At 49.2% G+C, this 11,795-nt stretch overlaps 1 long non-coding RNA gene across 2 annotated transcripts in view; it reads right to left on the reverse strand.

The window, feature by feature from the left end:
* Positions 1-11,463, reverse strand: part of LOC138503380 (uncharacterized) — a 276,899-nt gene extending 265,436 nt beyond the window's left edge. Inside the window, exon 1 of one of the 2 annotated variants that reach the window (XR_011279627.1) lies at positions 11,386-11,463. This is a non-coding gene — a long non-coding RNA (uncharacterized lncRNA). Of the gene's footprint in view, positions 1-11,305 lie in introns of both variants that reach the window. The other variant, XR_011279628.1, reaches the window with a different exon arrangement.
* Positions 11,464-11,795: the final 332 nt, after the last annotated feature.

An 11,795-nucleotide genomic window follows, 5' to 3' on the forward strand; every position in this document is an offset into this window, starting at 1 on the left:
GACCCTACGGAGACAGCCCACAATCCCATACAAAGCACCCCAATGCTGTCCCAGGGAATCAGGGCGAACCACACCCCAACAGCGGTTGAGCAGAGGGGCACAGGCTCTGGCAAAGAGACAAGCGGACCCCCACAAACGCTCCAAGATCGGGGAGAGAGAGCCACACCGAGACAACGCCTAGGAAAAGAAAAAAAACACATATGTCCAAACACGGGACCAGGCAGAAGTCACAGGCTAAGTCCAAAAACAAAGGAGGGTCCACACAGGCACAAGACCTAACCCACATCTCGGGGTTAGGAAACGCGGGAATAAAGCAAGCAGCCAAACACTCAAGCCCAGAAAGACCCCCTGTGGAATGCGATGTAAGCGCGGAAATGGCGACCTCACAAGAGGATTTGAAAAAGTGGTTTAAGGAGCTTCAAGACCAATTTATTGCCTCTACGCAATCCCAATTTGACAATATGAAGGGGGAAATGAAACAAGCTGTACAGGATTTAAAAAAGGACATCCAATCTCTAGAAGAGAGGACGGACAACTTGGAAAGGACGGTCCAGAACATGGACGAAGAGGCGACTTCACGGGCCGAGGCACAAGACCGCCTTGCACGTCTGGCGTTGGAACTCAAAACTCAATGCAAAGACTTGGAGAACAGATCTAGGAGATCGAACATAGGCATCAAAAATATGCCGGAAACAGTGGAGGACAAAGATCTCCGCACTGCGGTACAAGAAGTGTTCCAGAACATACTGAAGGACGACCCCAGTGAAGATATTCTCATCGATAGAATACACAGGGTAGGCCCCCGGTGGGCAGGGGACCCCGGGTACCGCCCCAGAGACGTCTTAGTGGCCATGACCACATACGCACAAAAGGAATGAATATTGAGAGAGGCCAGGACTCTGGACCAAATTAGAATGAACGGCAAAGACATTTTACTCTTCCAAGACCTGGCACAATCCATGCTCAGAAAAAGAAGAGAAATGGGCCAACTGACCAAGATCTTATCGGAAAAACAAATTCGATACAAATGGACATTCCCCTTTGGCCTTCTATTCTCATGGGAAGAAAGGCAACACCGCGTCACTACATGCGAAGAGGGCCTGAGGATCTTGGGATGCCAGGAAAAGGAGCAAGATCCGACATAAACTAGGGAACCCCCAAAACAACGAAGACAGCCGAAGGGGTGGCAAACGGTGAAAAGAAGAATGAGACTCCAGTCATGCAACCCAGACTAGAATCAAGAACCCGGAGGGAATAAGCCAAGACAGATCCGGAGAAGGAGTCTACAAGACTAGAGGAACAATAGAGAGGGCAAAAGCTGAAAACTATGCGCGGCGAAGCCATGGGACCATCGTGGAATCGCGCGACATGCAGGGTTTAGGAATCCCTGCGAACTACCACCCTGAGACTTTTGAGGGCATGGAGCAAAGGCGTAATGCCAGAGAAACCATAGGGCCCAGGGCCCTCCTCAGGGACATTGTTGGGGGGATTGGAAGAGAGGGGTTAGGGGAGGGGGTTCTTGGGAAAGTTTGAGAGGGAATAAACTCAATCACCAGATCAAATGCACAATATAGCGAACCACAGGAGGCCCCCACCGAGGAACTGCAAAAACAGAGGACAGAATGGGGCTGAAAATACTAACTTTTAATATTAGGGGGCTGAACACGCCAGTGAAGAGGAAAAAAACAGAACACTTCTTATTCAGGGAAAAGTTTGATATAATAACGCTCCAACAAACTCACATACAGAAGAAGAGGAAAAATCTACTCTGCATAAGAGGATATAAACAGCTTATTCAATCTAACGATGAGGAAAAGAAAAAAGGTGCCCTTATTGCATTCACCAACCACCTGCAGGTCCAAGTCAAGGAAACATTGGCAGACAAAAATGGCCGCTATGTCTTTGCTAAGATCCAGATAGACAACCGTAATCTGACAATTGCAACCCTATACGCCCCTAATACGGGCCAGGAGGCTTCATCAAAGCAACACTCAACAAACTCGAAAGCTTCGCGGAAGGGGAGGTGATCCTCACGGGAGACTTCAACATAGCGTGGAACCTACCAGAAGATCGCTCAAAACCAAAATCATCCCACCAGTGGGCCCCGTCACCAGCTCTCAGGCAGGCGATGCAGAATCTGGCTCTAGATGATGTGTGGAGAAAACTCAGAGGACCAACGGACGGATACACCTATCACTCACAGGTTCACGATAGAAGCTCTAGAATAGACTACATATGGGCATCAGGTTCATTACTCAGGGAAATGCGGGACATCGAAAAAGGCATAATATCACTATGGATCACCCTCCCCAAGATGCGAAACCACTCAGAGCTGTGGCAATGGACTCTCCCAGGAGAAATATTACAAGATCCAGTGTTAAGAGAAACTATCAGGGGAAAAATAGATGAACACTTCGAGCACAACGATACCCCGGATATTACCCGGGGCACCAAGTGGGAAGCATTCAAAGTCGTTATAAGGGGTCAACTAATAACTCTAAAAGCGCGGAAGAATAAGCTCATCCACAAATGGGAGGATGAGCTGGGGGAGAAGCTGGAAAAAATAAGACAGGAAATGACCAAAAACTCCTCCAGAAAACTGAAGAGAGCATACTGACACACACAGAGCCAGTTAGACCTGATAAGAACCAAAAGAGTCGAGAAGCAACTACTCCATGCAAAACACTGGTATGCGATGAAATCAAATAAAGCGGACAAGCTCCTAGCGAGACAACTAAAAGGCAGGCGCCAGGATCAAGCAGTGAAAACCCTGATAAACGGGCGGGGAGAAAAGAAGACGCAAACGAAGGACATAAAAGAAGAGTTCCGAAAGTACTACCAGAACCTATATACGTTGCAGCGGCCGAGTAGAGAGGATCAAATGGAGTTTCTAACAGGAATTACCCTTCCGACAGTATCACTGTCAGAGAAAACGGCCCTCGACCAACCAATAACAGAGGAAGAGGTGGGGAAGGCAATCAGAGACCTCCCTAGGAATAAAGCCCCGGGGCCAGACGGCATTACTGCAGCATTTTATAAAACATACGCAGACATATTAACACCCCATCTAACAACACTTTTCAACACCTTCAAGACTTCAGGTAACATCGTACCATCAATGAATGAAGCAAAAATACTAGTCTTCCATAAGAAGGGGAAAGACCCTGAAGCTCCGGGCTCATATCGCCCAATCGCTCTAATCAATATCGACGCCAAACTCTATACAAAAGTCTTGGCCAACAGACTAGCTCCTTTACTCCCCAAATTAATCCACCAGGAACAAGCAGGCTTCATCCCTAAAAGAAAAACCCACGAAAACATTAGAAAAATTATACACCTCATAGAGAAGACAGGAATCATGGAAATCCCCTCGGCAATAATAGCGCTGGATGCTGAAAAAGCATTCGACCGGGTGGAATGGTCACTATTGTTTGCCACATTACAGAAAATGGTCATGGGAATGGACTTTATCAACATGATACGGGCCAACTATAATTCCCCGACGGCCAGAATCGCAGTCAACGGAGAACTCTCGGATACAGTCAGAATCAGCAGGGGAACGAAACAGGGGTGCCCCCTTTCGCCCCTTCTCTATGCTATATTCCTAGAACCCCGCCTAATGCAGATTAGAGCGAACCCAGACATCAGAGGCATAGAAATGGGAGGGCACACGCACAAGATGGTGGCATATGCAGATGACAAGCTGCTAACTCTAGCAGACCCAAGCAATACACTTCCCCCCCTTATTCAGCAAATAGACAACTATGGAGTGATCTCAGGTTTGAAGATAAATAAACAGAAATCATCAGTGATGGCACTGGCGGGCGACAAGAAAGAAATATACAAGACAACGACAGACCTCCAACCACAAAAAGCAGAAGCAGGTGTCAAATATCTCGGAGTGACATTGGGCCTCATTACGACCCTGGCGCAAAGTGAAAAACGATGGCGGTAAACGATTACCGCCATCGTTTTCCGCTGGGGCAGATTACGACCTGTGACCGTTAACTAAGATGCCATTAGCGGCATCGTAGTTAACGCCGCCGCTAACTGCACCAAGGACGCGCGCACGCGACCACCCACACCGTAATTACCACCATGGCAGAAAGGTACGCGAATCCCGACCCAAGCGGACATGCACCTAACGCCATCACCCAGCCCGTTAAGTACCTTACCGCCATGGTGCTAATTACGCCATCGCGAACCAACCGTAAAGGGACATGTTAAGTGAATCCAGCTGCCACAGGTGCACAGAATCAGCACAGGTGGAGGCAATACAGACCAGGAAGTACAAAAAGAGCACACCCAAACCCTTCCCACACCCAGTCACACTCCACAATGTTACCAATTGGACTAGCAATGTTGGGGCTGGAGGACCTGATAGCAATGCAAGTGCTACTACAACAACAACAACAACAACAACAGGCTGCACAGAGGAGACGCAGGAGGAGAAGGAGGGCAAGGCAGGCCCAGCAAGCCCCAACAGCACAGCCAGTGCCACCACGCAGGCAGCCCCCAATCCCACGCATCAGAGCCAGTCCATTCAACCTCACCGCTGAGCAGATCCACACCCTGTACCGACTGGACCGGGACACCATCACCACCATTGTGGACATGATACACAACGACATCGTCAGCATGATTGAAACACCCACCCCCGCCCCCCCTACTGAAGGTAGTGTCCGTGCTCCACTTCCTGGCCACAGGCAGCTACCAGCACACAGTGGGGCACTTGCATGGCATATCACAACCATTATTTTCGCGTACACTGATGCAAGTGCTGGATGCCCTCCTCAAGCACACAGATGACCACATCTCATTACCACGGTCTGCCCAGGAGATTGCTAACAAACACCAAAGTGGGTTTCCATGCACTAGCTGGCATACCTGGTTGCATTGGTGCCATCGACTGCACCCATGTGGAATTGACGGTCCCACATGCCCTGGAGGTACCGTACCGCAACCGTAAACTATTTCACTCAATCAACGTGCAAATGGTCTGTGACTCCAACAGGATCTTCACACATTGTTGTGCCCGATTCCCTGGAGGAACCCATGATTCAATGGTCCTGCGTAACTCTACAATACCACGCTACATGGAGCAACATGCAGGGCCCAGATCCTGGCAACTCGGTGAGTCACATGTCATGAGCATTGAAATGTGAAGTGGGTGGGTGATTGACATACCAATGCAGGGGGGGAATGATGCATACTTCATCTGGCTGCGACTAGCAGTAGCCAGAACATACCCTGAGGCAGCACTTACGTCATCTGACACCTGAATACGTGAGGCCTGACCTAAGCAGCCCTAACATGTGAATGAAGGTGTCTCCCAACCATGACACAACCATCTGCAAGTGCATTGACCATACTGTGACCACATTGACTCCAACGAAATGCACGTACATGCATGTCACCAACAGCATCTACTGAAAGGCCTGTCCCCCATGACTGTGCCCAAAGGAGGCACATGATGGACTGGAACATCAATGCACCACAACACAGACAGCAAGGCCCACAAACTGTCCCTATTGACAACAGTCTTGTTCACTGGGGTCATAATGAAGCAGACAGCAATGTTGCTATCATGTGAGTGTAACCCTCACAGGACACGTGCCAGGTCACCTACAGAAACACCCTGAACGGACACAGTGGATGGGCACTCACAAGGCACTTGTCACCCCCGCATACATTGTGTCTTGGCATTCAAAACAGCACATGAAAGCCATGGACATATAGCGGTTGCATAGTGTGAATCCAGTAGCGCAAATGAAAGTGGTGCAAAGTAACTGTTGAATGCAAGTCATGGTGGCACATCATGTTCATCAATCTCATCCCTGACACATACATTCTTGCCCACATACAGGTGATGCAGGCTATCCCCTGAAGAGGTGGCTCCTTACACCAGTCCGGAACCCACAGAACCAGCATGAGGAGGACTTCAACCGTGCCCATGCCTGTACGCGTGTGGTGATCGAGCAAGCTTTTGGCCTACTGAAGGCACGTTTCCGCTGCATCAGCAGGTCTGGCGGGACACTCCTGTACCGCCATGAGAAGGTTGCGAAGATCGTCATGGCATGTGTCATGCTACACAATATGTGCGTCAGAAGAAATGTGCCCCTGCCCCCTGACGCAGAACTGCAACCACCTGACGATGAGGATGATGAGGGTGGGGATGGGGCAGCACCTCAAGGAGGCAGCGATGCACAGGAGGGGCGTGTAATGCGTCAGAATCTCATTGACCAATGCTTCTAGCACACACGGCGCGTGCGTGTAACATTGAGACAGCACTTGGGGCACTGTGTGTGTGCGGGACATGCACACTGTGAATTGTACAACAATGAAGTACATATACGCAATAAAAATGTCCACACATTTGATTAGTGGCAAAAAGAAAATGTGTATTTCAATATTGAATTCTTGTGACACACCCCCTCCCCCTCCCCCTCCCCCCTGAACACCCCAACACACCCCCTCCCCCCTGCCCCCTCCCCCTGAACACCCCAACATACCCCCTCCCCCCTGCCCCCTCCCCCCTGAACACCCCAACACACCCACTCCCCCCTCCCCCCTCCCCCCTGGAATCCCTACAAAGGTGCGGTAGTGTCTGTGCAGCAGGGTGTGCAATAGTCCTGCTCAACTGTCAAGCCACTAATGTGAATCCCCTCCCCTGGCCCCCGGGGCACCCCTGCCCGTGCTGCGAAGATTGCGCCCTGATCTGCGGATGGGGCTGCTCTGTGCCGAGCTGGTTGATGAGGAGGGTCCGGGCTGCACATCTGGACGCATGTCCCTGATGGTCTGAACAAGTTCTGTGAGGACATTGCGCACAGCCGCGAGTTCCGTGCATATGTCCTTTGTGGAGGACTGAATGGCAGCTGTGACTCGGTCTGCCGACCTCTCCATGGCATCCCTTGCCCGCCCACACTGTGCAACATGTTCGTTGTGGAGGGCGGATAGCTGCTTCTGGCGTGTAACTATATCTTCAAGGGTCTGCTGGTTCCGCTGGGCCATGCCCAGTGGCATTTGCATGTCCATTGGGCTGCTCACCTCAGGTTGGGGGGATGGGGTGGCTGGCCAATCCTCGGCCTCCAACTGCCCCTGTGTGGCATCCGCCTGCAGGGGGCTTAGGGATGTGCAGGGGGAATGTGGCTGGGCAGTGGGCCTTTCCTCATCGATGACCTCGATGCTGCCTGCCTCACTGTCGGAGGTTGCCGCTATGTCAGCGATTTCACCAGGGTGCTGCTTGCAGCAGAGCCTGTCCCTTCAGTGGGCACGACTAGTGACATGTGCGGTTCTGCTGCTGGGTCTGTGTTTGCTGTTGTGGGGGCTGGCACTTGCCTGTCCTCTTCCCCAGGCAGGGTTTGTGGCTGCTGGTGTGTTTCCTTTAGGACGGCTGAGGTGGATGCCTGTGGCCTGGCCCTCTTGGTGGATCTGGATGCAGTGTTGTCCTCTTCCTGGAGGTCTGTGTCAGAACCTGTGGTGGAGCAAAGGAGGGATAGTGTTATTGATGGGTCCGCGGACATTGGCCGTGCATTGTGAGGGATGACATCTATACAGTGGGTACATGCAGCACATTTCAGGCAGGGGCATACAGGTTTTGTGCCTTTTGTGTGGAGGTAGCATGGTGGTATGTGTGTGCCAGCAGTTAGGGTGTGCATGCTGCATGTGTACAGGGTGGAGTCTGGATGTGTCTGTGGACATTCACCTGCCGATGTGTTGCATATGCACTATGGGGCTACATGGTACTTCACATGATAGGACTTTGTTGAGTTTAGCATGGCTTGCTCTGGCCACCTACCTGCATCTCCTGAGGTCGGCACTCCTCTCTCCATCCCTCCGACACCTTGGATGCTCTCCATCCCAATGGTGGATGCACATATTTCCTCCCATGCTTGCAGCTTTATGGGTGATTCGGATCCACCCCCAGTTGACGTGCCTACGTTCCGGTTAGCTGAGAGTATGCTTCGGACACAGAGCCTCAAGTCGTCCCAGCGCTTTCTGCACTGCTGGGCAGTGCGGGGTACGGCCCCCACTGCACTCACACGCTGTGCCACTAGGGCCCATATGGCCTTCTTTTTCGCTATTGCCGGCCTTGTCATCTGCGTGGAGAATACAGCTGCAGCATTATCTTGCAGGGTCTCTGCGAGCATGGTTAGTTCCTCCTTTAAGAAACGGTCTTGGCGCTGCCGTCACATGCTTTTTTTACAACTTTGGGCATTTTACTTGGGTAATTGGGTGGGTGATGGGTGTGGATAGGTGTCAGGGTTGGATCAGGTATGGTTGTGGAGGATGGCAATGGATTGTGTTTTTGAAGATGGCCGCCGTGCAGTTTCCCGTTCAGCCGCGATGACGCTATTTCCGGTTCCGCCTATTTACGGTGACCGCTAATTACGGTGACCGCTAATTGCGGTTGCCTCTATGCTGTGTGTGGCGGTAGGGCTCCTTGCGCGGCGTGCGATGGTGGTAAGGGCCGTTTTTGGGCCATTTACGCCATGCCGTACTTTACATTAACGCCATGGCGTAATGCACGTGCCCGATGGGTCGGAACATGCAGCACTTTACGCCATCGAACCACGGCGTAAACGTTAATTACGCCATGGGGGTAATGTTCGGTACTTACCGCCTGGGTCGTAATGAGGCCAATTGACACCGCGGATACAGGACCTCTACAAAGGAAACTACCCCAAACTTTTAGAAGACGTCAAAAGCGATTTACTCAGGTGGAGCCCATTGACAATTTCATGGTGAGGCAGAATCACAGTCATCAAGATGACAATATTACCAAGATTACTATACTACTCCCAGGCTCTCCCCATACGGGTCCCACCGACATTCTTTAGAACCCTCTCCAAAACTATTTCGAAATACGTATGGCAAAACAAAACTCAGAGAGTCTCACTCCAAACACTCACTGCACATAAGTCGGACGGAAGAATGGCGCTTCCCCACATGAAGAAATACTACGCGGCTGCACAACTGTGGGTCCTACACGAATGGATCACGGATGACTCAGAAAAGTGGTGGGCGGCACAGGACAGGGCAGTGGCAAGAGCAAATCTACGCCACCTCCTCTGGATGAAACCCGAACACAGACACCACAACATAAACCTCAGTCATAAGCTCTACCATGGAAATTTGGAACAGAACTACAAGAAAGGGCGCTCTGACGATCGACCCAGCCCCCTTCACCCCACTCTTCGACAACCCAGACTTCCCCCCCGGCCAGGAGAGAGGCTCCTTTAGGAAATGGCGCAAAGCACACTGCACGAAAATGGGAGATATAATTGAGGGTCAACAAATCAGATCCTTCCAAAACACCCGGGAACTGCTGGGCCTTACGGAAAGGGACAGATATCAATATGAGCAACTCCACCACTGGCTCACTTCACCAAGAATTACAAAGGCCTGGTCAAGAGACCTCACCCCATTCGAGACTTATATCATGACTGATATGGGGGATTTGAAATTTGAATCCACTCTACACAAATTTATCAACGCCCAAGAAGAAAACATTACCTGGCAGTATATGAAAAAATGGGAAGTTACCCTAGGGAAACAAATTACGAGGGACCAATGGTCATACCTCTGGCAAGTAATCCCGAAATGGACACGGGCAGTACAAACGAGGGAAGCCTGGATGAAAATAATGGTTCAATGGCATTATACGCCGGAGAGAATCCACAAAATGTTCCCAACAACACAAGGAAAATGCTGGAGGGGATGCGACACTTTGGGCACCTGGAGACATATCTGGTGGGACTGCATAGAAATACAACAATTTTGGGAGGAAGTGAAAGCACAAATGCAGGTTATCTTTGAGGGCGCGGCCCATCTGGGAGAGGAAATTTGAATGTGCGGCATGTGGGCCTCCCGAGATAAGTCCTATACAAAGACACAAAAACGGAATTTCATGGTATTCCTCATAGCAGCGTGGCTGGCCATGGCGCAAAAATGGAAACAAAAGCCCCCCTCCAACCACCCAAGAATGGCTCCGAAGGATTTGGATACATGTAGCTATGGAAAAGATCACATACGATCTCCAAGGGGACAGACAGAAGTTTGCCACGGACTGGGGAGAAGCCATCGAATTTCTGCAAGGCGACACATACAGCAATGGTGCCCCATAACATCCGCATACTTGATATGTTCACAGCCTAAACAAAACCATCCAAGGTTCGCAGAGACAGTGCAAAGACATTAAAACCGGTGAGTGGGGTGGGGGGTGTGGAGGGGGGGGAGTTGAGGGACACTGTTGAGTCCCAATGTTCTTGTTTAAAACAAAATGCCAATAAAAACAATTTTTAAAAAAACTCTGTGTAACACAAATTATACATGATATAAACCGCAGTCATTTGGTTCACAACAATTCCTAAAAAGGAGAAGAAGGTAACATACATTAAATGACACAAAAGATTAAAACAAAGTATTGACCAAGCATATGAGGTCAAGGGCATTGGTACCAGGGGTAACATCAAATATATTTGAAAAACCATTATTCAAATCAATACATTACCATGCCACAATGCGAATAAATGTGTTGAGGAACATGTCATCATATAACGAAAAAAAACAGCAAAAAAAGGAGAGAACAAAGGCACAATAATCCTCATATATTGATACCTTCATACTTCAAATACAGTTGAAGAACTGATAAGAAACAATATCCCATTTATGATGTGTGTAAAAGCCATGCGATCTCCATATCAACTAGGGTTGTGTTGGCGTTATGTCATGCAATCATCATTGTTCCATGTGCAGCAACAGCCAAAGCCCTGTGCCACTGCCTGTTGTGCAGTCAGCTGCGCCTGTTCACAATCTTTGGTGCACTAGCAAAACCTGGTCTCAATCCCACTATATAATGTGCTGAAAAAAACGATGTATTCACTGTGTGAGACTAGATGCAATAAAGTGTTGGTGACTCTAATATAGCAAGTCAGTGCCTGCTAATGTGTGCAAGGTATATTACCGAAATTAATTTGTCCATCGTCTTAGTTCGTACAGTTGAAGCATTGCTGGTTTCAGCAACGGGAATATGTGATCAGTTGTCCTGCAATGAATAATAAAGAGCAAATGTATGAGCTTCTAGAATTAGAGAAGCCCATAACCAAAATTGGTGAATTCAATAGCCGAAAAATAGGAAGAAAATAGATTACCTTTCCTGTAATTACTTGCACAGATGAATGTATAGCGTGGCTTCAATCTATTACGTAAAGGAATATTGTCCATTACTGGAATTATCTAATGCGTGAACGAAAAGAAAGTACGACTATATTTGAGAAATGAAGTGGTGTGATGTTCCACTTACCAAATCCTACAGCAGTTGCATTTCAAAATGCATCCTCGCTCCACAAACCCATCTGGATCCTGCACGCTAAAGTTCCTTACCTACAATGTTCTATCGTCAGTGTTGCCCCGCCCGGTGTCCACTGATTCTCTCTACGTTCTGCCAGTGCAGGCCCTCGCGATTAAAGAAAAGCACCTAATGCATGCCAAGTACGTCACGTGTCGCGTGCTGGTCTGCGATCACGTGACTGCCGGTGTGAATGCAATGTGACCTATTATATGAATTGTTACGTGCAGCATCTGACGGCCAGAGTGCTAAAGCATGTTAAATTACGATCAGTAACACTCCCGTGGAAATCCACTTGACAAACCTGGATGAAAAGATGGACTATCAAAATAATGGAACTAAAAATGAAAAAGTACACTATCTGCATTCATTAATGTTGTGGAGAAAAACTGCCTAATATACTTCAAAAATGAAATAGATACTCTAAAAGAGTATCAGATAATTA

The sequence above is a fragment of the Ambystoma mexicanum genome, chromosome 11 (assembly GCF_040938575.1).
Source record: "Ambystoma mexicanum isolate Mex_15411 chromosome 11, UKY_AmexF1_1, whole genome shotgun sequence".
Lineage (NCBI taxonomy): Eukaryota > Metazoa > Chordata > Amphibia > Caudata > Ambystomatidae > Ambystoma > Ambystoma mexicanum.